The sequence below is a fragment of the Python bivittatus genome, unplaced genomic scaffold (genome assembly GCF_059951505.1).
Source record: "Python bivittatus isolate LINGU-HERP-01145 unplaced genomic scaffold, Pbiv_v1 ctg000980_np1212, whole genome shotgun sequence".
NCBI classification, from domain to species: Eukaryota; Metazoa; Chordata; class Lepidosauria; order Squamata; family Pythonidae; genus Python; species Python bivittatus.
Genome location: NW_028277125.1, coordinates 42,497,479 through 42,523,296, shown reverse-complemented (window position 1 = coordinate 42,523,296; position 25,818 = coordinate 42,497,479). Strand labels below are relative to the sequence as shown.

Sequence of the window (25,818 nt, the reverse complement as noted above, 5' to 3'; positions counted from 1 at the left end):
TCCTTTCTTTTCACTAAAAGGACACCATTATGTCTTGGGAAGAGGGAAGGTTCAAGAGGCAGGTTTGAACTGCAGCATTTCTTATTATAAATAATCTCATTTGTACTGTGAATGTAATGAAATAACCTGGAATCATTCATTGAGATGAGCCAGCAAACCCAGAACTAAACTGAAAAGAAATCCAATCAATTTACATTCGAAAAACAAATCCATCCCATCCTTACTGAACAAAAGGATACAACTTCAACAACAATTAGTTCTACTTATAGCTTATTTGAATAACTCCAGTGCTGGCACAAGCTAGTGATCAGAACAAAGAGCTATTCCAGCCTAAACAATTGGCCTTAAACAGTCAGAAATAAAGCAATTGATTTTAGTAGGGATTGTTTTGTTCTTTTCTGTATTAGTTTATTTGCATTAAGCTAATCAATCACTGACTTTTCCATATAGAGAGAAATTTTTGAGGGTATTCATTTCAAAACTGATGGTGTGTCTAGCACTTTCACAGGAATTACTATTGTTCTCTGGGGGATACTGCTTAAAGTAATATGCTGCACCAACCATCTGTGATCACAGATGCTTTGACCTACAATTTAAAGGGGCATTGTCAACCTTACTGTGCAAAATATAGATTAGAAGTCCCCTGAAGATTTTTCTAAGTTTAAACTCCAGGCTGCTGAAAGCTGGCGTCATGCCATCATAAGGTAGCCTTTTCCACTGGCTTCTAGATTTATTAGTAGTTTTAAATAACATTGTGGCAGTACATTTCTTCCATCTGGGAAAGACACAGGTAAAGACTCCATTGTATACTTTTCTGGTTTAGACTGACCATCCTTCAGCACCACAAGAGCAATTTAAGAGCAATTGCTCTCTGATAAAATAAATAAGAGGATAGGAATAGAGGCAAAACCAGGATCACAACCTGGTATGTTTTATGATTTTCCACCATGAGTATGTATTGATTTGGCTGTATAGAATAAAATAGTAAATGTTTTTGCTGCTTGAAGATTCCAGTCAAAAGCAGAATACAAAAAAAAATATCAATGGTTCAATTATTAAGGGCAACTTGTTAGTGACATCACTTTTTTTTTAAGTATGCTTAAAACAAAACGAAGCAGCAAAAATATCTCAAAAGAAATTACTAGAAATACTAAAATCTCTCAAAAGAAAATACTAAAATCTCTCAAAAGCAAAAATCTCTCAAAAGAAATTACGAGAAATACTAAAATGGGGATTTGGACATTACATTGGCAAATGTCATTCACTAAATATAAAAATAACCATAAAAGGATCCCTATCAGGACACAATACCACTAAAAGACATATATGTATGCTGTTAATAAACAAACAAACAAACAAAAATAACACAAAATATCCTAACATTACCTATAGAAATGGATAGGATCTGACCTAGCAGTGGCAATGACTGAACAAGAAAGAGGTTGCAAAATTGTACTGAATGTGCACAGCTGCTGTGAAAAAGGCAGATTCTATACTAAGGATTGTTAGGGAAAGAACTAAAAATAACTTACTGATATTCTGTGCCATTTATAAGATAACTGTGGTGTATGATCTCATTGTATACAGTTCCAGGCATCTCAGAAAATATGAATGCATAGAACTGAAGTCTTGGGAAGGGAATGTTACTTAACATCCTACAATGTACCTGAAATTTTAGTTCAGTTTAATTATTAGAAGTAGCAGAAACACTTAATGTGTCTCCGTTTGACAGAGTATGTCTCCTAGATAGCTGGCTATGGTTTCTCCTGGATCCTCCCCTTTTCTGCAGCTACCTTAATGGAGTTTGCATTTTTTGAAATCAAATGGTATAAAATCATGTCAATGCTATTAAAGCAAAGACTAGAGCAACAGAAAGAAGAGCATACTTCTGGGAAGAAGAAATTAATGTTAGGCTAATAGAGGACCTTAAACAGAGTAATGCCATTGGCAAATTGCTTTAAAATTGCAAAATGAGTACTTCAAACAGAAATATGCAGTTGTTAATGCATCTAACTCTAAATCTTGATTTATTTTTATATAACAGTATGTTTTCATTTTCAAAAAATATTTACATAAGGCAGCATTTACTCCTTCATTTCCAGATTAAACCAAATATGAGTTATGTCAAATCATCCCAAAGGAGGCTCAAATGCAGTTGAATGGAGAGCTGCAACATCAATATAGAATGAGGAGGCCAAGATTATAGTTCTTTATATAAAATATATGAAACTCTGTTAGAATGGGGTGATAGCAGTATATCTTGAAATCAGGCAAGGCAGGAAGCCAGTGAACAGCTGAGATCAGTGCAGTCTAAATTTTTGTGCAAGTGCATAGTAGCAAAAAAGCTCATCCAGTTCTAGTTGCAGCAACAGCTTGAGTTTCATCAATAAACTTGGGATAAAACCTTGAAAGGATTGGCTCCTGTTCTAAACTTCTGAAGCCTATTCACACCAGTTGGCTCTACTGAGACTGACCATATAGAGAAGCCCTGCAGGTTGTTAAGTAAAGATATCATTTAAAGACCTACAAAATACAAAAAAGAGTTGCAGAGAAGGAACCATCAAATCCATCTTTACAAGACTGAAATAGAATGTTATACTGGCTTAACGTTTATGGAAAGCAGTAAGACTGCCAAACATTTAAAAAGTTGTATCCAAAGACCCAAAAGTATTTCAGTGAGAATAATGATAAGAGGGGGACTTTCAGTGAGGATTCGTGATGAACTAGATGTTTCTGAAGGAGATAGCATTGCCGTGAGATCAGTGGCCAGATGGTGAATTCTGGCCAGCGAAATCTCTCTGGAAAAACGAGAGATTGTAAGATCGCCCACTTGTACTCCAGACAGCTGCTTTTTGTGAGTAGATTTCAGGAACTGAGATTTCTGTGGTCAACTTGTGAGTCTAGTGGCTGGGAATCAAGCGATTCCAACCATAATATAGCCTTTAAGGACATAAAGTTCACCGAGCCTCATTTCTTAATCTCTTTCAAAAATTGCTTTTCAACTGCTTTCTAGCTATTAGGAACCTTCGTGATAGCATGTTTTAGAATACTGGCTGAGTCTCCTTCAATCCTTAACAAAAGAAGTTTTAAATACAGATTTAAGGACTTAAAAATATTATTTATTTTGAATAAACAGCAAAAGGGTGATTAGAACGTTGATTTTGAAAAGTTACAAGTGGACTAAGGATCCAGATGGATTTGAAATAAGATTTGAAAATTAATTATAAGAATTCTTCCTGTGGAAAAATGCTCTTGTTTTGAATTCATTGAAAAAAAAAATGATAGGATGGGACTTTGAAGGTTGGACACTAGAGGAAACCAGAAGGGACTAAAGATTACATTTAAAGGAGAAGAACACTTAAATTTGATGTACTAATATAGAATGGAGCAAAATACTTTAACATTGGATGTACTGAAAGGTATTGGTAAATAATGGACTCAGAAGTTAATTTTAAAAATGTCTGCCATTATAGATAGAATGTCTTTAAAAGATGTTATGGAAGAGGAACAAGTTTTATTGGACAAGACTGAGGCCATTTTGAAAGTGGATTTAAAAATGGCAGGCTACAAGAATGATATGGAAAAAGATGCTACACTGGATATACAAATGAAACCAGCTGATGTCATAATAATTAAAAGGGATATACCGTCCAGAGTCACTCCACAGTGAGATGGGCAGTGACGAATTTGAAATATAAATAAATAAATAAATAAATATACAAATAACAAACCAAAAGAGCGATCTGGATATATTGGATCTACAAAAGAATCTTGTTAAAGTTTTGAAGGATTTTGTGAGAAGGGGAAAAAATGAAATCAAGTTCTAGGACAGTATTTGAAGGGATTAAAGATCAAGATTGTGAAAAGTAAAAAGAAGGAATATAAAGTTGGTTTATTTGATCAAGATTAAAATAGATATGTTGTTCTCTCTGGTAACTCTTACTGGACTTTTGCTGACATCAGGACTGAAATGATGAGGCTTTAAGATTCGTTTATAGATAAGATGAAATATGGGAAGAAGAGATCATTTGTTATATTTTAAGAAAAGGTGATAAGTTACTAAAATTGTTTATATTTGTGATGAAGGGGGAAGTCATTTCTTTATATATTTCTTTCCTTTTTTTTTATTCTTACTTTTTTCTATTTGTCTTTTTCTTTCTTCTTCTAATTTTTCTTTTTCTTTTTCCTGCATTTTTCTTTTACTTTAGTTTGTAATTTTTACCATGTTTATTAAATACTTCAATAAAATTATTTAAAAATAATAATAAAAGAATGTTTATGCTAGAGTGAATCTGTATTATTAGCAGCATGTTTTCTTACCCTATCTCAACTACATGGCTAGAATAAATGTGTATTTAACTAAAGATGAAAATGTATGAATCTGAGAGAATTAAACTGATTTTGTTGCTGGTAGGAAGCCATTATTCTGAATATGCAATCAGCCTTTGAGGAGCAACAGCATTTTTGAACTATCTGAAAAAAAAATTAAAGAAAATATTATTGTAATTACTCCATTTTAATCCAAGAGTATATTGGTATATTGCTTGTTCTTGAATAGTAGAAGTACATCTCTTCAGACTATTACAATCTGCTGTTGTGGAAATACTTTGACTTCGGAGGTCACCAAATACTGAACCTGAATATTTCATGTATGTGTTGATTCTACATTATTTTTCTTAAGAGGCTCTTGCTGAAAGCTGTTTTGGCCACTGTATATGTAATTTATCCATGAGAGCCTCTTTCTGATTTATTCACACTACAATTATGACAATGATTGCTGAAGTTTGGAATGATAGGTTTTTATAATGCCAACAATGCAAGAGTACATTCTAAGGAGGTCTTCTTTATGCTAAAATTTTTATCGTGCTTCAGATGTAAAATGAAGTTATTACTACCATATTGATTTTGCATCTTCTGTATGTAGTCTGCGCTTATCACTTTTGATGCTCAACAATAGCAGCTGATGCTGAAACATAATCAGAAGTGTCTGGTTTTAACTCTTTAACTGCAATTATTTCTGCAATAGTAGTGACATTTATAGACCAATACCTTCACCAACATGCAGTTAGTTGGCCTGTGAATATCTAAGCCTAAAAAAAAAAAGTGTCAGTAGACAATTCTCTTGACACCCATAGATTTCCTATCCCACTCCACTTTTAAAATTAAAATTATTTTAATTTTAAACAAAATTCAAAAAGCAGACCATCCCTTTAGGCATTTCTTAGAAAATAAAAACTGTGAGCACTGCAGCCCAATGTTTTACATGATCTGATAATAAAAAAGACAGGTAAGATGAAGATTCCTATTGAGCATTCCCAAGGGTTATTGACAGTGGTGGAAACCAATCATACTGGTTCTGGTAAAATCTTGTTTGTGATTGGCTGACACATGAATGGGCAGGGCCTCTGTTTGTTTCCCTTCCAAGCATGTTCTTAAAGCACCTATGACATGGCCTCAACATGAACTCAGAAGACTGGAGACATGTTGGCATACAACATATAAATAAGTTCAACTTTAAGGAGGCAAAACAAGCAAAGCAACATTCAGACTATGTCATCCTCCCAAGTAGACCAGACAGGAAACATGACAAGATGAACTAATTCTACTTTATTGTAAGGCTACATCAACAAAATCTTGCAAGTCTGAAAGTACATATCTCCTGCTGTCTCTTTTAACTCCCTGAAAATTAGGGCAGATCCTTTCTAAGTTTCTTTCTCTGCCTGTTACTCAAGTTGCAGGTTCCTCCCGCTTTTGTCTGATCATTCCCTAGGTAGCATCTCTTCCCCCCATCTTTCAGGGTCATTCTCACATTCCATTACAGAGTATTGCTTAATGTGCAATAGGTCTACTTCCATTTTAAAAAGATGGAAAAAAGAAAATAATCATGTATCAGCAACTTGGAGATCTTCTTGAACAGCATCTGTCAGCAATATTTGCTCAAAGCTCTGTACATGTATCCACACATAAGTTGTGAACCCAACACATATGGCAAAACATGGCATATACAAGAAATGAAATATTACTAAAAAAATTAATAATCATAGAATCATAGGGTTGGAGGAGACCTTGGAGATCTTCTAGTCCAACCCCCTCCCCAGGGCAGGAATTGTCAGACTATCCCAGACAAATGGCTGTCCAATCTTTCTTTGAAAACATCCAGTGATGGAGCTTCCACATTTCCAGCATACAGGTTGTTCCACTGCTTAGATGGTCATGCAATTCCCCCTTATTTTAATTTTCAATCTTTCTGTAAAGCTTCTGCCCATTGGTTCTTGTCCTATCCTTAGGCACCAACTTTCTGCAAAGACTGCTATCATGTCTCCCCTAGCTTTCTCCTCTTTAAGATAAATATACCCAGTTCTTTTAACCATTCTTCACAGGATTTAGCCTCCCAGCTCCTTATCATCTTTGTACTGTTTCCAGTTCTTCAATGCTGTTCTTGTATTGCGGTAGCCAAAACTAGAAACAGTATTTCAGATGTGTGGCATAGAGCAGAACTAGCACTTCCAGTGATCTCAACATGATATATAAAAGAAGATTCTCTTCTATTGATATACCCCTGTTGAAACAGTCTAAGATGCATTGGTTCTTTTAGAACTATGGCCCACTGCTGGCTCATGCTTAATCTGTGGTCTCTCAGGATATCCAGATCCTTTTCACAAATACTACTGCTAAGCCAAGTATCACCTATCATGTACCTCTAAATCTCCAGAAGCCTACATTTCTCATTACTGAACTGTATTTTGTTGGAAAAGTCCTAATGTTTAAGTCCATCAAGATCCTTTTCAATCTTGAACCTGTCTTCTGACATGTTAGTAATCCCCCTGCCCAACTTCATGTCATCTGTAGATTTGCTAAACATCCCTTCTATCCCCTCATCTAAATAATCTAAAAATTATTGAACAGTGGTGAGCCCAGGATAGGATCCAGAGGTACTCTACTGCTTATCTCTCTCAAAGTAGACATTGATCTATTAAGGACCATGGGTTGGGTACGGTTGTTCAATCATCTACAAATTCATCTGATATTGGGTGAGGGTCCATGTAACCCATGTGAGCTGCTTCATTTATCCCTGTGAGGGTGGGACACCATTGTTATAATAATACTGATTTCTTTTCACTTTGAGTAAGACTTCTAAGTTCACATGCACATTCAAATTTGCAAATCATCATGTTCCTGTAATCGTAACTCATTTATCTTTATTCTAAGGAGTTAAAGAAATATTTGATCTGATTGACTATAAAGCAAAAAGAAAAATCTTTGAACAAACATTTTTTTTTGTTTGACAGGGAATGGAAAAGAATTCTCCAAGTAAATGACTGGCTACACAAATGGTATAGACAGGAAATGTTTGGGTTTGGGGACCATGTTCTGAATTATTTGGATGAATGGTTTGCTGACACAAGATGAGCTGCATCTCACAGAGACTGGTAAAAATGTGTTTGGCTAAAATATGATATGCTTGATCAGTAGGGCCTCATTCTGGATCCTAAGGGAGGTGGAAATTAAAATTCTGATGTAAGAATCTCAAAGAATGGCTTGTGCAGTGTACAAGGAAGTGAAAGTTTTACTGTAATGGAACTTATTAAAGCACTTAATAAAAATAATGGAAGAACAAGTACTCATAAAGTTCATGGTGTTTGCTGTACATATATCAATGCTAAGAATATGGGAAATAAACAAGATAAGTTGGAATTCTTAGGACAGAAAGCATTTATGCTTTAGATATCTAAGACACCATGACTGAAATATAGCAATTGGAGGCTTACAATTTTCAAACAAAGAAAAGCAATGGAAAGGGAAGAGTCATTACACTGTATATAAAAGTATCCATACCACTTCAGTGGATGGACTTGGTAATGCTGTAGAGAGCATCTGGATTAAAATAAGGGAGGAACAAATTAAATCAATAATGTTTTTGGCTGCCTGCTCAGCCACAGAGAATATGTGGATTATGCTTTCCAAAAAATAAAGTTCAGATCTTTAAAAGAGGTATGAAGTAGTAGTCATTACCCCAATTAGGGTAACTGGGGCAATTACTCCTTGGGAGACATACTCTGCCGAATCCCTAGCATGCCTTGCTGACAACTTCCTCTTTTAGAAGGCAAAGAGGGTGTAACAGAATCAGCTATCCTTGATCTGATGTTAGCCAATAGGGAAGACTCAGGGCATAGCCACACCACACCCTTAAAATACTTTTGTCCTGTGCTCATGCCAGCTTGAATCTAACTCCTTTTAAGAAAATCCTGTCTGCACTAAAATACTTTGGCAGCAGCTTTCAAGGTATTATGTCTGGACTGCAAGCTGTCATATCCTCCCAATGCACAGTTCCCCTACTGCTGTGTCTGCCCAAATTTCTGCTCCACAAAAGCAGTTGCCAGTCACTTTCCTTCCTGTGTGCAGGATCTGTCCATCTGTCCGTCCGTCTGTTATTAACATGCTACAGTATGTTAATAAAAGTAATGACTTGTATTGCTGCAAAAGATTGTTTCAGTGTACTACTAACAATTATTAGCATTTTTGAGTAATTAAACATATCTGCTGTGATTATTCCCCACCCCCACTCTCGCCAACTTTGGAAGAAAAATGTGAAAGCTTCTGGGCATATCCAACAGTGTGACTAATGTAGCTTCTTGGACACTTTGTCTCTTCTTTCATGGATCCATTTAGCTGTATTATCTTTGTGTAATCTCTTTGCCGTGGACTTCATGTGGGTGAACAAATGGAAGCTTAACGCAGGTAGCATGGAGATATTTAGTTAGGTGCATTCTGCTAACTTAAATATGGAAAGTGCACTCTGTACTGAGAATCAGCCTTCTGTTCTGGTAGAGTTCCTAGATACATCACAGGAACTAGAAAGTCAAAGGACAGCAGTGGTTAGGAGTGTTTTTTGTAAGTATGCTTTGGTTGAGCCACAGCTATCAATGGCCTTCCTCTGTCCTACATGACACATGATTGAAACCACCTTCTAATGATGAAATAGGTGGCATGCAATGCTGCCTTCTGTATATACCTGACAAGGCACTGATAGATATAATGGTTTCTCCTCCACCCCCCCCTGATCTCCAGTACACTACATGCTGTAACCAATAGGACACATATTTCCTAACTACTGGGAACCAATTGCTCACTGCCTTTCCGAGAGAAGAAAGATGTTACTAGAATCAATCATGTCTTAATACCGTAGAGATATTATGCCCAAAATACTAACCATGTCCCCAATATCCTTATCTGCATTGGTCCTGTTTCCCCTATTATCACATTAGCTGGGCTGAAGGACAGGATCTGAAGCAAGCAGACATGAAGGGAACTTGCTTTCAGGTTTTACTATTCAAACAGTAATGTCAGTAACAGGAAACATTGGATAGGGACATTGGAAGCAGACTATTGTACCTCTAAGATCTCTGCCTATGTGGGCCCTATGGGACTGATTGAAAAGACTTAATTGTAATTTTTCATTAGTTAGAAATGTAGGAATACAAGATGGCTATGCTTTGAATTAACAAATAGGCAAAACATCTTTGCCTCATTTTCAGAAGTGGGGAACATGTTATTTTGAAACATCAATTTTTATTTACGTATTAGATCTTCACGCAATGCAATTGTATAACTATGAGTGATGTACAAAAATAAAAAAAGTATTTCCTAAATATAAAACATAAATACAATAACAAAACCAGTAAAAAAATTAAACCAAAAGAAATAGAGCAATATACAACATTCCCATTCCATTATCTAACTAGTTAAGAAAACTCTCCAGAAAAGCAATGCTTTACTGTAATTTGCTTCTGGAGGGTCAACAGGATTTGGGAAACACTGGCATCTGCACCCCTGATTCACAATAGTGAGAAATTATAAGTAATTTCTTCCACTATGTTCATATTGGGTGGGTCAATTCTAGGTGAAGGGAATGGTCTGAAAGTACCTCATCATTAAGCCATATAGGGCTTTTATGCACTAAAGCCAGCACTTGAAATTGCACCCGGAAAACTACTATAAACCAAAGGAGGACTTGAAGCATAGATGAAATATGTTCATGGTATCTCATGACAGCATAAAGCAACTGCAGTTTCAACTGCAGTTTCTGAACAGTCTTTAAAGGCAGCCCATTTGTAGTGGTCCAGCTGGGTGGCAATCTCACTATTGTGAGATCCCCTCCTTCCAGGTAGGCCTGTAATTGGGCAAAGGTTTTCCTGGCCTTGGCCTCCACTTGCTCTCCCAGCAGCAACCATGACTCCAGAAGGACCTCAAAGTCATGAACCTGCTCCCTCAAGGGGCAGCACCACCCCTACGTGATGCCAGAACCAGCAGAAAGACTTAATGAATAAATAGTGACTAGGCCTTGCTTGAGTTCATCTTTGGTCTATTTCTTCCCATCCAAACCCAAGGGTCTTCAGACATGGGTGCGAGATTTCAACTGCATCACCAGAGTATCTTGGAGTAGCAATACAGGTAGGTATCAGAATATTGATGATACTGCACTTCAGACTGATGGTTGATCTCTCCTTTAAGTATCAGGCAGGTGTTAGAGCAGGGGAGAGAGAAACAAATCTTGTAGCACTCTGCATATATGAGGCCACTGATCTGATCTCTCCCATCTCACAACCTCCAACTGGAACCACCCTCTGGAGAAGGAATGGAACCCTGAAGCACAGTAGACCCAATTCTCAGTCCCATAGATGGCCCAATAGATGCCAAGGTCAATGGTATTGAAGGCCACAAAGTGATGTAATAGAAGGGGCAAAGCCTCCTCATCTAGGTCCTGGCAAAGGTAATAAACCATTGTTCCCATCCCATGCCCACACCTGAGCTTTGACTGAAAAGGTCCAGATTATCTACTTCCTCTAGGATGGTCTGTAGGTGCCTCTCCAGTGTTATCTCTATAACTTTTCCTTAAAAAAGTAAGATTGGAGACAGGGTGGTAATTGCCCAGGAAGGCCTTTTCAGGAAGGGGAACATTTCAAGGCTGCAGGGACCACATCCTCTCACAAGGCATTTGTCATTTCCCAGATCCAGATAACCATCAGCTGTTCTAACTTCAGTAAGAGCCAGGAGTGGCAGAGATTTAGCTGATAAATGAAGGAGACATTCTAGCAAGCAGCTTATCCAATTCATTGGAATCCATAGGCCAAAAGGTGTCCCAGATAACATGACAAGACATCACTCAGGATCCCATTAACATCCATCATATGAATAACTAAATCCATTTAGTACCTAACAGTGATATATTTTACATTGTTATTTGCCAGCTATAGATTTCATCTGTTCCTTTACCATGACTATTATGAAGTTAATCAGAACCAGACTTGGAAATGATTAATGGCATTAAGCAATAGTTTTTAAAAATAAGTGTTCTCAGCCACATTCATCCATCATAAGATGCCATGAAGTCATCCACAATTAGCTTAAAGATGTTTAGAGTTCTTCATTTGAGGTACCAAATCTGTCTTTATTGCCAAGCAATGAATCTTTCTGTGTCTGCAGGACTTAATGGAATTCATAGGCTCTTTTCTTGCCCCCATAACTGCAGATTAAGTTTCTTTTTAAATCCTTCTGTACCCTATTTTATGTTACAAACATAGACCCTTGATTAGATGCTGGAGTGCTACCTGAGATGGCATTTTATATAAAAGAAGTTATGAAACATTAGCCACCCAGTTTGGAAAGGAAGAGTAATTACTTTTCACAAAAGACTTTTAATCAGCACTAACTATGAAATCAAATATTTATTATTCTGAGCTACAGAGGCTACTCCCTTTTTCACAGGAGGGACAGTTTCTGCCTGCATCTAATTTTGGTAATCAAATAGTCTGGTTTCAGGCTGTTTTCTTCTGAGAACTAGCTTCTACAACTGTTCTACTGCAGCAAAAAATGACTCCACCATTATCTTCTCTTTCCTTCCACCTTTCTCTGCATTATAAACTTCTCAACAGAACTAGGTCTTCGCATAATGTGTCAAAAGTATGAACATTTGAACTTAGTCATTTGTGCCTCAAGTGAGAACTCTGGGTTGATTTGTTCAATGATGCATTTGTTTGTTCTCTTGGCTGTCCATGGTATTCTCAGGAGTCTCCTCCAACATCAAAGTTTAAAAGCTTCAGTGCTTGTTTTTGAATGCCAAGTCATTGCTCTCTAACCAACTGCTGATACTCATCTTTTACACTAAACCATCTTGATCATAGCTTCTGATCCAGCTCAAACAGAGGACCCACAGGGCAGTTTAGATCAGTGTACTGTAAGTGTATGTTTTGTTTCCATCAGGCTACACTTAAATCATTTTACTTCCTCAGCAAGGAAACCAAGTTGACAAATCCCTTCATTACGGACAGAATTTTAAGGGATAAGTAATTTTGTGTGTGGTATTGATTAGGACAAAATGCTCCAAATACTTCTTTGTTGCTATTTTCCCACTTCATCAATTCTTGTAGTTGCAATAGAGAAGTTGTATGATTGCAAGAGGGATATAATTTACACTGATAAATCGGACGAAAGCAATCCATAAGCCACTGGCCAAAATATTAAAACTGGGGCAGTTATTTTTAAAATTTCATTTTTTACTTGACTTAACTAAGAGGGTTGATTGCTATGAAGGACTTGATAGCAGTGATACAGATTTTCAGAAACTCTGAAACAGTGGGAATAATGATCTAAAATATACATAAACCATTTTCCTTTCTGTCTTTTCTTGCATTTAAAAATACCTACAGTATGGATGCATAATTTGTAATTGTTTGGGGGCGGGGTTGTAGGGACACCAGACCACTCCTCAGCTGTCATATTTTTTGATAAGTAACTTAAAATTAAACTTAGAGATTTTAAAATTCAATTAAGTAGGATAAAGTTAGTAAATGGAAATATGAATGTTGACATATTCTTTCTATCTTATTGTACCCACTTTCTCCTTTGCTGGTAGCAGCCTATCTCAAATATCTTTTACTAGAGAACCCCTGGAAAAAGGGTCTGCGTTAAGATCTTAAATAATCTCCTCTATGGGTTTGTAAAAGTTGGCTATCTGGGCAGCCAAACCATAATTGCAGTTTATGGTAACAGGGCAATATGCAAAACCCAACCCATTAGGCACAGCTTGTTAGCATCAGCTGCAACATCCACAAACTGCATCTGATTGTGCAGGATGGCCTTGGATCTGGAGGGCACTAGATCGTCCCAGCTGGTACTGAAGTTGTCACATTCTTATGAACAAATATAGTGTGGTGTCAAGAGAAGCAGATCTAGGGTAGTGCTAAATCAAGGTGCATCTACCCTGAATCCTGATGCCTCAAGATATCCCCATCTGGTGGAACATCAGATTGTTCCTTGTTGCTGTTTGAGCAGCAGGTGGCTCTGCATGACATAGCAAAACACTTCACCAGGTATTTCCAAGCCTATCACACACTGTACATGCAGCATGGCAGTCAAAGTTGCTGGGAGTCAAGCAGCATATAAATTGAATAAATAAATAGATAAATATTTCTAGCAGTTAGCAGAGCACAGAAGAGGATTGCTCTACTTGCAATATCATGTCATACCCTAACTGCCTGAAAGGCAATCTTAATTTTTCTTTTCCCTTAAGATTTTCTGCTATGGGAAAGTTGAACTTCATGTGTGTACCCTACAAAAGAAAGCAGGTAACCAAAGTTACAATGGTGGCTGTATCAAAGGGGTATGTCTGTCCGTGCACATGCATGCACATATGTAATATGCTTCAGTTCACATATGCATGTTGATCATGCTGTGATGTTCAAGGGGTACTCGTATATTTAGCTTGTGTGTGTATGTGGATGTGTGTGTGTACTGTGTGCATGCTTCGGTGGCATCCTGTTGATGCTGAGATTCAGAATGCCTTTAAAAATGAAGTGTGCTTTCATCAAAAGCCTTCTGAAAGAACAAAGGAACATGTGCAGAGTGTACCCTCTTTTAGGTAGCAAGTTAACAATATGGTGTCATTTTTTTCCTTTCTGGTTGGACTGGCTGATAACAACAGTGATGCTTTTAAATGCCTTTCTTTTGCTAATGCTCTTATCCCAGGAGGCAGAAGCCACAGCCTCTCTTTGGGGCATTTATCCAGTCATTCCCAGGCTGCTCTTTGCCCCACCCCTCAAGAAACAAATGCTACATCTCGTGGTTGAATCTGCAAAACAAGCAATGGGGCAGCAGTCCTTGTGACTCATTGTCTGCAAAGTGAAGGAGGGGATTTTTAAGCATGAGTCCTCTTTTTATGAAATGGGTAAAATTCGTGTTCTGTCTAAATAGCTGACCCTCTGGCTTGCCTTGGAAATAAATGAAGGGCATGTGGGGAGAGAGCAATGTGCTGATTTAAAGGATTGGTTTTCTGGGATCACCTGATTATTCAGTCCAGGAGGATTCTTGATTGTTTTTATTAGTTTTGCAGTTTGAAAACATGCAGTTTCTTTTTCCAGCCTTTTACTGAAATAATGCTACTTTAGAGTTTAAGGAAGATGACCTTGATGGAGATAGGTGAGATCAGTTACCAAAGCGATAAGGGGAAAAACATATCTTAAGTCCAAAACAAGCAGAAAATATGCAGAAGAGGGTCAGGCAGACACCTCCCTAATTCACAGGAGTATAAGAAGGGGAGGAGGTACAGCACAATCAGACTTGCAAGATTCTGTTATTATAGCCATTCTCAATAAAAGTGGTTTTAGCCTTCCTATGGAGGTGATTCTTGTCTGGCCTGCCTGATGGGGCTGACAGCTACCATTGCCTGATCCATAGAGCTCCCTAAACTCACAAATGAGAGTTTGGTTTTTAAGAAGAAAATGGGTTTGGTATTTTATTCCAATAGGAAAGCTATTTTAAAAAATCTGGGGGTGGGGGATGAATGAATTAGTATGCATTGCAGAACAAGTCTCAAGTTTAGAAACTTGGAAATGAAGGTGGTTCACTAGTTTTCTTACTGATCATTTTTCTCATAGACAATGCTACAATCTTTCTTTTAAAAGAATGTCTTCCATTCATTTATTCTGAAACTGCTATGGTCCAAAATAATTTGGGGGTATGTATAGGGTTGTTTTATGGTCGAATTTTAACTGATTAATTAATTTTAATTATGTTTATGGTATTGTTTTTAATGACTTGGGTTTTTGGTTTTAATTGTGAGCTGCCCAGGGTCACCCTTTGCGGGAGATGGGTGGCATACAAATTAAATAAATAAATAAATTTTAATAAATAGTGTTTAATCAACATGTTTTTGGCAGTTACCTCTTTGTGCCCAGTTCACGGTATGACCTCTGTTTTAAAATAATTAATTTACCTGTTGGGCATGGCAAATCATGGAATCTAATGCTTATGACTTTGTGCCGTGGCAGAAAGTGGCACTAAGGCCATGACTCATAGCAAGGTATTAAATTAGACTACATTGGGCATTTCTAGCTGGAAGATAAAGTTAGGTTTCTTTTCCCAACTTTGTAGAATTATTTCTAGTCAGTTCTAGAAATATGTCATCTTTTGAATGACCTTTCCGGCCCTTTTGGTTAACATCCTGCCTGAGGATCAAGTAATTCATAATTCTCTGCATGAAAAGTGCTGAGTGAGTTTTGTTTTTTTGTTAAATCTGTTTTCTACTTACGCTTCCAATCCTATCATCTGTAGATATTATCTACACTAAATTAAGAATTTATGTACTTCAATCTAATTTTGTCTGGAGGCTTTCTTGCAGAAGTTTCAAAGTGGGCTGTTTCATTAAACTTTCTTGCTTTCTTTAAAGACTGAAATATGTGCATGATTCAGCGAGATTCTGGAGGAGGAAATTTGTTAGCTTTTTATAAGTTCTGTTTATCTAGATCCCATGAGAAAACTGATGGAGGTGCAGGGCAAATGGAGTGACTTAAAGCCTGAATCTACTTAAAGAACAGGCTTACCTTGCTAAAATTAAAAAAAAAAAGTCCATGAACAAAACAACAATTGCCAATATTACTTCATTGACAGTGGGACTACTCTATAGATGAAGAATACAAAAGCTTTTGCAGGCAAATGTTTGATTTGTCTAATATGAATGGGAAGGTAACAGAAACAAGCTGGAAAGAAGCACAGATACACAAACAGCACACACACACACACACACAGATGTGCAAAAAGTTCATAAAGTGTAACCAAGAAACAATATACATATTGTTATTGATGAGTAGAATGACTTAATACAAGTTTAAAGATTAAATTAACAATTACCAACCAACTCCTCTCTGTCAAAATCAGACTACAAATACCAGAAAGCAAACCCACCTTCTGAACTGTTGCACTGAGCAGCACAGAGAAACAGGGTGAAATGTTGGCTCTTGTTCCCTTTTTGCCTGTTACTAGTGTTGAAATCTTGTGTCCCAAAAGTTTTTGTCCACCATGGTCATAATTGATTGGTGTGATATCCTTCTTGTGCTTACAGCATGGGTACATACATTTTCAGAGGTAACTCTCAACCATCAATCAGTAACCCTAACTGTAACCCATTTGGTGGGGGAAAAAAAACATGAGACAGCCAAAATAAGTGGATGTAATGATTGGTGTGTGAAACTCAATTATGGACAAAAAATTGTTGATGGGCAAAAAAGGAACCAGAGCTGAAATATTTGCTGAAACCCTGATTAGTATCTTGCTATTAGTTCCCTGGAGAACCAGACCACATGGCATGAAGTTTCTGTATCTTTGGTTGCTATTGTTTTATTAAGGCATGGCAATGACTTCCTATCCTATGTTGGCTTTGTTCATTTGCAGTCAGATTGAGCATGAGATGGGAGATTCCTGATCATAACCTCCTCCCTTGTTCTCTGTCTTTTGCAATTCCACAGGGTTATTGTAAAGAGCAAATCTGGCATTGGAGAGAAGGTTCTTTAATCACTTCCTGCTTTGCCAGTCCCTGATCTACACCACTCCCTCATGTTTAGTTTCACAAAACAAGCGATCCAGGTAGCTGCCTGTTGCAACCTGTGCAGCTAACAGCTACCTGAGTGTTCATTTAGATCAGGAAGATGGCATAGGAGGGAGGAATGAAGCTCTCTTTCCCTCAGCACCATTTTGTTGGGAGATTGGTGTTGGTTTGTAACATTAATATAGATAAAGAATACACATCAGGGTGCAGGAGATCTTTATCCTAGATCCCCTATGGCACATTTAATTTAGTTCTCAGAAATACGATTTCCATGTTTGTGTTCTGTTGTCTTTCTTTCTGGGCTACATCATCCATAAAGCAGGAAGGAAGAAAGAAATATTCTCTGGAGTTCTGGGTACTTGTACAACCAAGCTTAGATAGCCCCAAGAATTCCACAGTTCAACCCTGAGCTACAGATATTCTCTTCTGTTGCAATATTCTCTCTTGTTAGTGGGCCACTTTTTTCCTGGAGGAATGCTAAATCCTGAACCAGAGTATTTTTTAAGGTGTAAAAAAAATACTTTCTAGCATATGTATATAATATTTTACTACTTTATTGGGTATTTGTTTTATGTTTTTAATACTTTTCTAAATTACACAAAACCTATAGGTGAGGGCAGGTGAAAACCAAATGGTTATGTTTGGTCAATGATTATTAAAGGCAGACAGAAATCTGTTTCTTCATTCACTCCCCCCTGTTCCCAACAGTTGAAATATTAATACTGCTCAGGCCACGGTTGAAATATTGAATAAAGAAGTGAGTGAATGAATACTAATTCTCCCTGATAACAAAAATGTAAAGTAGTAAAGCCTTAAGCTCATCATCTGGTAATATGTGGCCAGACTGGTTGGCTAGATTGGACAGAAGGATGACTATTCCTGCTTAAGAGGATTACAAGAAATCCATATTGCCTCACTATCATGAACGAGAACGGACAGGTTCCATTTGGGGTCCATGATGGGTTTGTTCTGCTTTATTTTCAGAAAATATTGCACTAGTATATTATTTATTTGTTGCATTGATATATTGCCTTTTTCTCCAAAGAGGCTTAAATAGGTACCTTCCCCACTTTTTTTTTTTTTTAAATCCACAACAACTGGGCTGTGAGAGAAGGACTGGCCCAAAGTCACCCAGTGAATTTCCACTCCTGAAGGTAAACTTAAACTTTGATCTTCCAGTGTGGCATGACCAAACATCTTTCTCTCTCATTGCTACAAGATGCACATGTAAAACACACCAATAATGTGAGTTTCTGATTAGTTCCGAGAAATCAGTCATTAACACTAATAAGAATAACACGATTAAAGGTGCAATCACAGAGCACCAGTAAGAAAGAGTTAACAGTATAATCAAGATAATAGCTTGTGTTTTCACTGGTATGTGTTATCATAAACTATTGAAAGAAATCTCTGAATAAACCAGCGTATGACTAATTCATCAACTGAAAAGGTGAAAAACACATTACAATGGTATAATTAATCTGGAATAATTTGACCTTAAATCAAATATTCTTGTTTCAAGTTCAGTTCAGATGCAAAAACACTTTGACAAGTACTGATACTGAAATTCAGTCCTAAAATGCATAAATTCTCTTAATGAAAAAAAGAGAGATTTTTTGCACACTTTCAGAAGTGAGCATATTTTGGGCTATAATTTTATATTTATTTACCTGGAAGTAAACTCAGTGGGATTTATTTCTGTGTAGGTATTTGCAAACATATATTGTTGTAGCATGAACTGTTATAATCAAGAGCTTGTTAGATGTGTGGCTTGTTATCAAATTATCAAAGGAACAGATATATTTCTGCAAACTGAGGACAGAAAGAAAATGAATGGCATATGCTTTTTGGCTGCTATTGAGTATATGGCCTATGTTTGCACATGTGTGAAGGAAAACAAGTAATTTATTCCAGATTTGGCTTTATTCTATTGGTATTAAATAAAGAACTTTCAGGAGCTGTGTAGAAAATTCAGTTTGGATTAATTTACACAAGCATGAAATCCTAAGATTTGCTTGGGCTACTCTTGCTGGCTTATTATCTCAGAGTCACAATACTAATATGCACACTTTCAGTATTGAAAAACATCTAATTTTATTTTATTGCATGGCTTATACGAACACATGGATTAGAATTATTTTCATGGCTGACTCTTTTCAGATGAAACAGGCTAAGGAAGTCAACCTGATTATCCAGAAATTAAGATTTCTTGCTGCTTTCAATTTGCTCCAGTCTCAGATATCCACCACTCTCATTGCCTGAAGAGGTCAAGATAAAATAAGTTCTGAGGTCTCCGATGTTTCTGAATAACTGGTCTTACTTTAGAAAGACATGCGAAATTGGATTTATAAAATTGAACTTATACAGGCCAGGTAGGTCTCTCGACTTATCTTCCTCACTTCATCTTGGCTTCTTCTAATGAAAGTTTTATATATCTTCTCAAACAGTTGCTATGGAAAGTGTGGAGCATTTGAGATTTGAATTCATTTCAGTTGCATTTATTTCTTTTCTTCCAATCCAGATTTTTCAGCCCTAGGTTTTTATAGTGCATTTAAACATAAATAGCTGAGTTTTCAGAATGACTTAGGGATGTACTGCTGGTCTTACATAGGCAATAAATTGTATATGCAATATTATACACAATTTCTCAGAGCCAGACCAATAAAAAGTTCAACAGAGAGAACTTGTCACACCGTTCCATTGGCATTCTTTGAATTGCAAGGCAGCAGGGTACAACTGAGCAAACCAAGGAGAAAGCAGGCATAATTTTAAAACTATCCTAGATGTTATCTTAAATCCCTTATGGGATTTCAATATCAGACATAAAACACGCATACTTATGCTGTCCTATTTGTTGCTAAGCAGGGTGTTGCTGAGAAGTAAGAATCAGATGTTCAGATCCAAGAAAGATTTGAGTTCTGAGGCTGGGTTCACAGTTTATGCTAAATCATGTTTTGTTAACCATCTTTATGAATAAATGTAAAGCCAAAAAAAAAATGGTTTTTATTATTCAATGCCCAGTTCACAGAACATTCTTCAGAAAAGGCAAACAAACGGTATAGTTACTGCAACATGTTAATGCAGTTCTTTTCTAAAAGCAGTCTTGCAAAGAGCTGGAAACAGGGAGAATATTTGAATTGAGTCGTCCCAGGTTACTCCAAGGGGTATTAAGTAGAATTATTATATATGGGCTGCAAAAAATTCAGATGACCACTGGATAGCAGCAAAGAGAAACAGAGCATTCTGACTCAGTTAACTCAGATAGTAACTGCTACAATCTATTGATCACTTACATTTCTGCAGTTCAGCTAGGGCAACAACCTTATCGCTGAAGGAAGCAAAGAATTCTTTTTTTTTCTCCAAGTCCCTGCAATGTAATATTAATTTAAATTTAATATTAATTTAAAATGAAAATTATTTTCCAAACCTACATGGATTTCATTCTGTAACATGGTGACTACCAAGATCAAGGTGTACAAATTGCATTTATATTTAACACCAGGTTTCTTTGTATGAATATGTGTTTCCTCCCATAATAGAACAGTCAATAAGAGGTATGATCTAAATATAGAAGGTAAATCATTAACAAGAATACATGTACAGTATCATTATCAGATTAGGACTCCTAGTAGAGAGGTATTTTCTACCTGACACAGGAAGCTTCCCTTCATTCTTAACAAAATAATGCACTAAGTTAGACAGTTTGGTGTAGTGGTTAAGGCATCAAGCTAGAAAATGGGAGACCGCAAGTTCTAGTCCTGCCTTAGGTGCAAAGCCAGCTGGGTGACCTTGGGCCAGACATTCTCCCTCAGCTCTAGGAAGCAGGCAAGGGCAAACAACGTCCGAAAAATCTTGCCATGAAAACTGCAGGGACTTGTCCAAGAAGTTGCCAGGAATCAACACTGACTTGAAGGCGCGCGCGTGCGCGTGCGCACACACACACACACACACACACACACGTTAGACAGCAAGGTGAAGGTGCAATTCAAACAAAACATTCCATAATTAATGGACTGTTTCTATAAAAATGTGTATGCTGAACTCTGGTGATATCCAATCAACATTTGGTTACCCTGGGAAAAAATATAGTAAAGAAATGAGATGCGTTTATTTGCATTGAGTTAAATGTTAAAATGAAATCATTAACTAACAGAACAGCAGTTTGTGAGAATGTAAGAAACTGATGAGCAGCAGTTCATCAAACATGACCACCACATATTAAAAATATAGTTATTAATTAACCCCAAGGACTCCACAGTTCAACCCTAAGCTACACATATTCCCTTCTATTGATACAAATAATGGTCAGGAAGAGCAAACTTGGAACAGGCAGTTTTATTGCTTCTTCTTGTAGGTCCTGATAAACTAGAAGAGTCAGAACAGCTTAATCAGGCCTTGCTTTGCTTAAATTGTGCAATCAGGTAACTTGGCAATAGAAAAGATGGCCAACTAGAAGTAGCCAAAGGGCAAGTTGGCCGTTCTTTTCAAAGATGTTTCTGATTGGGCTACTTCTCCTAGATCATTTCTGCATAGATGAGTTACAGAAGTGGAGTGCTTTACTAACCCCAATTTCCACACCATATGTCACAATCTATAAATTGCCATTAAACCACTAAAGGCTTCATTTGTCCCCTCACCTCACCCCCTTACATTTAGGAGAAAAACTATTTCCTTTTTTAAAGTGCTTAATTTGCAGGTTCAGGAAAATGTCTGGGCATTCCCCCCCCCTTTTCTTCCAGGACATATCAGAACCGACCAGTGTTTTTCCCAGTTTGTTTTCTATAACCTTGTTCCTTGCCATTTCATTTCAACTTTTCATGGACTCAGGGATCTCAGTAGACTCCAGCTACTTTGAAATTCAATTTGATCTCTCTCTCTCTCTCTCTCTCTTGCTGCAAGGGGGAAACAAAAATACAGTGGTACCTCGGGATACGAACGCCTCTACTAACGAACTTTTCGGGTTACGACCAGCTCCGGCTGGAAAAATTTACCTCGACGTGCGAACTCCGAACTCCGCCTCGGGGTACGGTCATTTTTCCGCCCCTGACACGTGGTCCGCGCGCGCCTGGCCGTTCTCCCACCGTGCCGCGCTGTGCCGCGCCACGCCACGCCCGGCCGTTCTCCCGCCGCTCTGTGCCACCCCGCGCCGCGCCCAGCCGTTCTTGTGCGGCGCCAGGCCGTTCTCCCGCCATGCTGTGCTGCGCCCGGCCGTTCTCCCGCCGCCCCGCGCCGCCCCGCGCCACCCTGCGCCCAGCCGTTCTCGCGCCGCCCCGCGCCACGCCCGGCCTTTCTCACGTGGCGCCCAGCCGTTCTCCTGCCGCGCCATGCCGGGCCGTTCTCGTGCCGTGCCCGGCTTTTTTCTGCGCCGCACCGCGCCCGGCCGTTCTCCCGGCCCTGATGCGTGGTCCGCGGACGCCAGAACGGATTAATGGTAATTACATTGAACCTTATGGGAAAATTTGCTTCAGGGTGCGACCAAAAACTCGGGATATGCCCAGAGTCATGGAACGCATTAAGTTCGTATCCCGAGGTACCACTGTACCTGCAGCTTTTTTGGGGGGGGGTATAATGTAAATGATAATTGCCTGCTTAACAGAATGTTAACTGTGCCAAGGTTCAGTATGATCATTTCAGAGATATGGGGCACAGAAAAAGGGACTGTCACAGAGACTATGGTATTCATAGCCTGGCTATCCTCCTACTCTTAAAAGCAGTAAACAGTTTAGTGCCAGTACCTCTACAGTAGCTTGGCGCCATTTACTCATTTTGAAGAGCTGTAAGCCTTCCTTAATCTTGCAGAATTTAAAAGCAAGCTTTGTTGCAAGAGTGCACACTAGACTGTCAGTCTTGAAAAGCTCATATTAAGAGGGCTGAAAGCTGAGCTGAACTCTCTGTTGTGCTGGCAAAACCAGCACAGAAATGTAACATTCCCTTAGCAAAGTTGAGGGTTGGAGGTGACTGCATTAAAAAAAGAAGTGTAGAGCTGAAAGAGTAAATGAAGCCCAGAGAATGTTAGGACTGACACATCTAATTCTGCTTGACCACTAGATGGGAGCAAAGAGTTTTATTATCTCTTTGCTTCCATCTTAATGGTCATCTGGATATTTGCAGCCTGGATCTAGTAGCCTTGAGCACTTAAGCCTCGCCACTCCAGAAGAACTCTTATATAAGCAGAGAGTAATAAAACTCATTGGCTAGTTAATCCTGTAAATATCAGAGAACTCATCACACCACTCAACCCTCCTCACATTCCCCTTATGTAAAAATAAAATTACAACATTGCATATTGCCTGTAACTGCCCCCAAAGCAGCAAAAAAGCCATTGACTCTCAACAACCACTCGATTTGTTTTTCTGCACTGAAGTGTCTTTCTGCTTCAATTCATGAATATGCTTCAGTGAAGGGATGTGATTGAAGTTTCATCAAACTGAAGTGCTTATTTGAAGCTTTTCATGGCCCTAGATCCTAATTCTCCCTCTCCCTTCCTCCCCAGTTCTTGAGACTACTTGCATTTCAAAGACTACAGTCTAACAACAACAAACTCACTCACTTGCTCAATATGCCTGCCTTCTTTTTCTGATTTTAACTGCTTTTTATTATTGTTTCCAAGGCAATGGAATGTTGGAAGAAATTGATACTCTGTTTATATATCAGCCATAGAGCTTCCTAAATATTGAACAGAATGGGATCAAATTTGGTGTGGTGGTGGAGAGAAGCCAGCAAAAGAAAGATACTGAAAGATTTTCAATATCTTCAGGTTGTGAGCCAGTTGTGCCCATTTCTGGACCAGGAAGCTCTGCTCACTGTCACTCATGCCCTCATGACCTCCCATATGGACTACTGCAATGCGCTGCACAGGGGGCTACCCTTGAAGAGCACTCAGAAGGTTCACCTGGTACAGAATGCAGCTGCATGGGTTGTAAATGATGTTGGCTATTCAGCACATGTAACACCACTGCTTTGGGCTCTGCATTGGTTGCCAGTGTGTTTCCAGGTACAATTCAAGGTGCTGGTTGTCACCTTTAAAGCCCTTCATGGGTTGGGGCCAGGTTAACTTTTCCCAATTGTTTCTACCTGTCCAATCCAGTCCAGCAGGATGGGCATGCTCCAGGTCCCATCAGCCAAGAAATGTTGGCTGGCAGGGACCAGGAGATGTACCTTTTCTGCTGTAGCACCTGCCCTTTGGAACATCCTCCCTCCTGAGGTTAGGATGACCCCAGCCCTGTGGGCCTTTTGGAAGGCTCTGAAGACCTGGCTATGTGCTCGAGCCTGGGGTACCAAGTATGTAAGGGCCCCGTTTCCTGGCTCTGTTGACACTGATGGATTATAATTTCTCAGCTGCTATTTGTATTTAATTTCTTTGTTGTATTGCGTTTTAGCTGTTTTAATTGTTTTTTACAATTGTTCGCTGCTCAGAGTCACTGTTTTAAGATCGGCAGCTATACAAATTGAATACATAAATAAATAAAAATAAATAAATACCTTTTAAAAATGGGCTAGGTTCAGATGGGAGCTGTGGAGAAAAAGATTTCAGAAAAATAAATTCTTCACACATCCTTCTGGAGAGGTAGTTGAGCAGCGACTAGGAATGTAACTGACTCCTCCATTCTAAACCCTTTGCCTTTCTAGTCATTAAGGGCTTGAAAAGAATTCCAGAGGCCAGGCTGTGCATGTTTTCCCCACATTATCTGGAATTAAATGGTTGAAAGAGTGATCTTCTGCCACAGAACAAGAGTTTTCATTATTTTCTACAGTTAGGGTTGGGTGGTAATTGGAGATATTCATATGGAAACGTTCCTAATCATATTTATGAACCTGTGCATTGTTGCAGCACAGGGACGTAATCTGTGCCATGATTGAAGGGTGAAGCTAGCCAAGCAAGTGAGAGATGAAGTAAGAGATGCTAAACAGTTGATTATCAAACAAATTTTCATTTGGATGAGATTCTAACCAGTGGGTATTTTTTCACCTTCATCTCAACCTTTGAGATGCCCCCACCCCCAGAGGTGAGACAGGCCCCCTCACTCCCGGCCTGTCGGAGGGATTTGAAGACCTGGCTCTGCCATCTGGCCTGGGGCGGGGAGGGAGGTCATCAGAAATGGGGTTGGCTAGCCCTCTAGAGGCCTGGTGTTGCTTCCATTGGCCTCTTGGATTTTTTCTCCTCCTTCCATTTTGGATAAATGTGTTTTTCTCTTTTTATAAATTTTAATTATGTATTTATTTGTTTTAATTGTTGTAAACTGCCCGGAGTCCCCCATTGGGGGGAGATGGGTGGGGACAAGTCTGTTAAATAAAATACATAAATAAATAAAACCTGAAGGTCAGAAGGAGCTAGACATCCTCTCTTCCCTGGACATTTGGACGATCAAAAGGAATACTTCACTATTTTGGAGAGAACAAAGAGCTTTTATATGTATAAAAGAAGTGGAACTAAGAGGATTTGAAGATCTGCCTTGTCACCTGGATGCCTTGGATCTTCCCATCACCCTATATTTTACCTGGCCAGTGTAATAGTAAGAGGTGGTAATTGTGTGATTGTGTGTGAGATGAATTTAAGCTATTTAATTTTAATAAAGGAAAAGTTGATTTGATTTAAAGATCTGTCTGAAGTTTCTGATTTTGTGGTGGGTGGCTTCAGCCTTGGTGAGTACATAAGGTCTAAAGTCCAAATTGTGACAGACATAGCACAAGGAAACAAGTTCCATGTTGTTGTGGTGACCACATATCAAGTTTATAAATTTACTCTTGAAGAACTTCTGAACTTTGGGTTATAAGCCCTAGGTTTGGGTGAGTAGATTTTATGGCTTTCAAATGTGATTCCTATCTTTTTTAACAATTGCCCCATCCTATCCAGAATTACTTTTCATTCTTCTAACATTTCAGAAATTCAAACAGCAGCCAAATTCTGGCATATTATTCAATCTATGTATGAGGCTTGT

At 38.3% G+C, this 25,818-nt stretch overlaps 1 long non-coding RNA gene across 2 annotated transcripts in view; it reads left to right on the top strand.

Annotated features, from left to right (window-relative positions):
• The window catches only part of LOC148213575 (uncharacterized), a 36,901-nt gene extending 11,448 nt beyond the window's left edge, over window positions 1–25,453 (top strand). Inside the window, exons 2-3 of one of the 2 annotated variants that reach the window (XR_015794415.1) lie at window positions 17,925–18,033; window positions 19,040–25,453. This is a non-coding gene — a long non-coding RNA (uncharacterized LOC148213575). Of the gene's footprint in view, window positions 1–17,924 lie in introns of both variants that reach the window. The other variant, XR_015794414.1, reaches the window with a different exon arrangement.
• The last annotated feature ends 365 nt before the right edge of the window (window positions 25,454–25,818 follow it).